We start from the raw sequence: 5,545 nt of genomic DNA, 5'->3' as shown, positions 1-5,545 counted from the left end.
CATCATGAAAGTTCTCATGGACCACCAGCTCTGAGCTCTGGCTGAAGCTCTGTCAACCTTCCTGGCTCAGGGAGGGTCTTTCCTCCTCACAGCACACTGGGCTGGGTTTGGAGCCCCTCTTCCTGTGGAATCTCTGAGGAGTTTCTTCCCCGTTGGATTCTTGTACCCTGGAGTCACTCATAACAGCGTCTTTCACAAGGTTCTGCTGTGGGGATTTGTCCTCTCTGGTCCCAATCCTCAGCTTCTTGTCTGGGGGAGGAAAGAGGGAAGGGCAAGGAGATCTCCCCAGTGCATCCCCAGCACGACGGGGTTGGCAGCAGGGTTGTCCTGCAGCTGGGGGCAGTGCTGGGCTGGGAGATGGGGCAGGAGAAAGGGGAAAAGGGACACTGACTTCCTCCTCACCTGCCTGGGTGTCCCGGGGATCCTTTCTGTTCCTCAAAGCCTCCTTTTCCATCTGGCAATGGTTTGGGGATGGGAAATCCTTTTTTGGGAGAATAACAAGGGATGAGAACATTGAGATTTGTACTGGTTTGAAGGCAAACATGGGGAACATGTAAACCAGAATTGCAATTAAATAACAAAATGACGATCAAGGCAATGATACAGAAACCCTGCCTTAAACTGACAGAGTCAGGATATAACCTGACACCCCTGTTGGTCAGGGTGGTGGCAGCAGTCCCAATAAATGGTGGCTGCAGTCCTGTTGGAGTGATGAACGTGATTCTGTCAGAGCAGTGATCCTGCAGAAAGGTCTGGTCTTCCCCTGAAGGTCCAGTGGTGGTTCTGGAGATCTTGTCCTTTGGGATTCCAGTAGGCAAGCTGCTCCTGGTGTAGCAAGCCTCAGCTTATATCCAGGTAGGAATGCTTGGATCCTCCCCCTGGGTGGAGCATCCCACAATGGGAATGATGGAATTTTATCAGTCCTGCAGTGACACTCAATGGCCCATTCACAGAAGATATCTCTCCTGGAGGGCGTTATAAGGGCTGAGTCATGGAAGAGATAAAGAACCCTGCCCCACCTGTTTATAGCAGTTAATGAAGATGGGGATTGAAAACTTGCATTTGGTTACATCTTGCATGGCAACCTGAAACAGTGGGGTAATCCCTGCTCAGGGGGTGAACACCACCCCCCTTACCCAAACTGGCTCAGCTGTAAAACCCCCACCCTGGGAAGGGCACACACACAGGGGGCAATGTCACACTTGGCCCCCTCCAGGGGAGGTCTCTCTCCCTTGTCACTCATCTTTTCTCTTTCTTTCCATCTCTCTACCTGACATTTACTGTTCAATAAAATACGCTTCGGATTTGGTTGTGTTAGCACCTTAATTGGGGCAGAGGCATCTCTCTAACAATTTTCTTAACCAAATTGCCATATAATTTATGCACAGTGAGTTCAGGACACTGTTCTCTGACCCCAAGTGCCTTTGGCAACAGCATGGTTCCCTCTTCTGAGGAGGTTGTGTTTCTCTCTGCAAGAGCTCTTGGAACTTGGATGCGGCTTCCTCTGAGTCACTTATGGAAGAACTGATGAGGAAAATGGCTGTTATGGGTCTGGATTGTAAAGAAAATATTTTGTTGTCCTTCCTTGAAAAGTTTGTTAAAATCACTGGAGGAGAGGGAGCAAATGATACCAGCAAGATTGAAAAGGTTCGTTCACTCCAAAGTGAAAAACACAATTCTGCTGAAAGTCTCAGAAGAAGCCCAACTCAAGTAGCTGAATTCCCAAATAACTCCAGCCAGGGGTCTCCGGGATGATTCTTTTGGAGAGTGTTCGGAGCCGGCAGATCCCAGACTCGAGCCCCAGATATCTCCGGACCCTCCAAGAGGAGCTTTTTCGGCGGCAGAGGAGCCGCGATTGCCCCTCGGGAGGGTCCCGGGGGGTCCACGTGGGGATGGCCCGGTACCAACGGGGTGGGACATTGGTTTTGGGGATCCCCGTGAGAGCCGGGGCTGTGGAACAGGGGACCCCCAGGGCGGGGAGAGGGGAAGGCGCGATACCGGAGCTGGGGGACCCCCGGCAGCCCGGAGATGAGGCGGGGACGGGACCCCCTGACCTTGACTGGGGTGTCCTGGGGTGACTTCATGATGCTCATACGCCCAATGGTCTGTTTAGCCCAGGAATGAGTTCTTTAAGGCTGGTTCTGAGAGCAAAGAGGAGGAGGAAGAAGCTGCAGTTTGTTTTCAGAAACTGCACTCACTTCTCCACATTCCGGCTTCTGCATGGACAGACAGCAGGACAGAGCTCTCCTTTGCTTTTAATCAGTTTTTAGGTCTCTGAGGCAGAGAAGTTCCCTGAACTTTGATTTTTCTTTTTCTTTGGAGCCGTTTAAACCTGCTCTGGACTGAACAACCAGAATACCACCAGCAGCTCTTCCCTGAGGCCCACTGGGATAAGCCTGGGCCTAGGCATTTCCAGCGCTGGTCAGACTGATAAGAGACTGATAAGCCACTGATAAGGCACTGATAAGATGCTGAGTGCACGGAGCTACAACCCAAGGAGGGACTTTCAGAGTTTGTCATCTATTTTGGAGCAGCAGGAAGTTTACTTGCTTAATATTGTTCAATTTTTTGTGCTGGTGAATGTTTTGCCTGTAAAATAAAGTTATTTTAGACTTTTCTCTAAGGAAATATTTTCCCGGACTGGCTGAGAGTGGGGCTGCTGAATCGGCATTCTAGAGGAAACTCCTTTTGGAGGGTTTCAACCAAATTTGCCCTAAACCAGGACAGGGTGGTGGAAAGAAGGGGGAACCCCAAGTGGCTGGATTGAGGGGAGGCTGGAGAGGGGGACCTTGGGACCCCAGAACCTCCCAGAATCCAAAAGCAGGACCCTGGAGAGGAGGGATCCCCAGGACCGATGGAATCCCCACCAGCCCTGAGATGCGGGGACCAACCATAACCCAGGAGGGATGAGACTGGAAATGGGAAACTCCTGGTGGCTTTTTTTGATTCACTCTTGATTTTTGGACATCAGGTGTCTTCTGGAAATGGATGTGGGTGGGAGGAATCCCCAACCCAAGGCATTCACACCTTGTTTTTTCCCAAACCAGGATTTTCCCCAAACCTTCCAACTGTGACATCCCCCCTGTCCCACTCTGGGTGAGCTCAATCCCAAACCTGACCCCAATCCTTGTCTCAGTCTCACTCCATGTTTAGACACACTCACAGTTCTGTATTTAATCTCATCCAAGACCCAATCCCAACCCCAGCCCTAAAGTTAATCTCATGTCTAGCCTTAACCCCAATTCCAGCTCTAATCCAAATCTCAGCCCCATCTCCAACTCCAGCCCCAATTCCAGCCCCTTCCAACATCCTCAGCTCCAAACCAAATCCCAGGTTCAGGCATTCTGGGGCTTTGGGGGTGTCTCTGTCCCTCTGACCCCGATGATGTTGGGTGGGGTCACAGCAGGGATGAGAGGGACAGAGACCCCCCTGGCCTCCCCAGGCATGAGAAGGTCGGACAGCCCCCCCAGCCCCGAGCACCCTCAGCGGTGAGAAGGACACAGAGCCCCTGGTCCCCAGTCCTGCACAGGCATTGCCTGAGGCCAGAGGGACAGAGACCCCTGAGCATGCCCTGGGCTGAGAGGGACAGAGACTGCCCTGAGCACCCCCTGGCACAGGGGTGAGAGGGAGGGAGACCCCCCCAGGAATTTCCTGGATGAAAATGATGGAGACCCCCTGGGGAACAGCCTGGGGTAACAGGGACAGGAAAAACCCCCCCAAACCCCTCCCAAGCATCCCCCAGTGCGAGAGGCACAGAGACCTATTGAGAATCCTCTGGACACTTGACAAAATAAACTTGGCAGAAATCAAGCTTGACTCTGCAAAATCACTTTGAAGAATATATGGTCTTCCCACAGGTAACTTGGGATGAAAGCACAAACAAATCCCAAATATGAATAAACCGACATTCCAAGAAGTGATGTGGCAATTCCAATATTCATTGCTTCCTGCACATCTCCAGCTCACCTGCTGGCAGGTTCCGATAAAAGAAAAGTGGAAATTTGGCCCAATACAGATTATTAAAAGGAAGGGAAAGCTCTGTGTAGCAGTCACAAAGGTGACAGGGATAAAGAGAAAAATGATTGTCACATTTGGTAAAGCCCCCAAGCCTGGGAATTCAGGACTTATTCGGAAATTTATCTACTTGAGCTGGCCTTCTTCTGGGACTTCTAGCCGCCTTCTGTTCCTCACCATGGGGTGACTGAACCTTGTCAGTCTCACTGGTAACATTTGCTCCATTTCCTCCAGTGATTTTAACAATTTTATAAGAAAAGAGAACAAATTATTTTCTTTACACAGGCCACCCATATAAGCCATTTTCTTCATCATTTCTCCCATAAAGAAATAAAGCTTTTATAAGCTCCATAAGCTCCCCAGGAGGAAGGAGGGACTGTGTCCACGTTTCCAAGAGTTCTTCCAGGAAGAACCACAACCTCCTCAGAAGAGGGAACCATGCTGTTGCCAAAGGCACTTGGGGTCAGAGAACAGTGTCCTGAACTCACTGTGCATAAATTATATGGCAATTTGGTTAAGAAAATTGTTAGAGAGATGCCTCTGCCCCAATTAAGGTGCTAACACAACCAAATCCGAAGCGTATTTTATTGAACAGTAAATGTCAGGTAGAGAGATGGAAAGAAAGAGAAAAGATGAGTGACAAGGGAGAGAGACCTCCCCTGGAGGGGGCCAAGTGTGACATTGCCCCCTGTGTGTGTGCCCTTCCCAGGGTGGGGGTTTTACAGCTGAGCCAGTTTGGGTAAGGGGGGTGGTGTTCACCCCCTGAGCAGGGATTACCCCACTGTTTCAGGTTGCCATGCAAGATGTAACCAAATGCAAGTTTTCAATCCCCATCTTCATTAACTGCTATAAACAGGTGGGGCAGGGTTCTTTATCTCTTCCATGACTCAGCCCTTATAACGCCCTCCAGGAGAGATATCTTCTGTGAATGGGCCATTGAGTGTCACTGCAGGACTGATAAAATTCCATCATTCCCATTGTGGGATGCTCCACCCAGGGGGAGGATCCAAGCATTCCTACCTGGATATAAGCTGAGGCTTGCTACACCAGGAGCAGCTTGCCTACTGGAATCCCAAAGGACAAGATCTCCAGAACCACCACTGGACCTTCAGGGGAAGACCAGACCTTTCTGCAGGATCACTGCTCTGACAGAATCACGTTCATCACTCCAACAGGACTGCAGCCACCATTTATTGGGACTGCTGCCACCACCCTGACCAACAGGGGTGTCAGGTTATATCCTGACTCTGTCAGTTTAAGGCAGGGTTTCTGTATCATTGCCTTGATCGTCATTTTGTTATTTAATTGCAATTCTGGTTTACATGTTCCCCATGTTTGCCTTCAAACCAGTACAAATCTCAATGTTCTCATCCCTTGTTATTCTCCCAAAAAAGGATTTCCCATCCCCAAACCATTGCCAGATGGAAAAGGAGGCTTTGAGGAACAGAAAGGATCCCCGGGACACCCAGGCAGGTGAGGAGGAAGTCAGTGTCCCTTTTCCCCTTTCTCCTGCCCCATCTCCCAGCCCAAC

This window comes from Zonotrichia albicollis, chromosome 24 (genome assembly GCF_047830755.1).
Source record: "Zonotrichia albicollis isolate bZonAlb1 chromosome 24, bZonAlb1.hap1, whole genome shotgun sequence".
NCBI classification, from domain to species: Eukaryota; Metazoa; Chordata; class Aves; order Passeriformes; family Passerellidae; genus Zonotrichia; species Zonotrichia albicollis.
The sequence above is the reverse complement of the archived record's forward strand: the minus strand, read 5'-3'. Positions refer to the sequence as shown.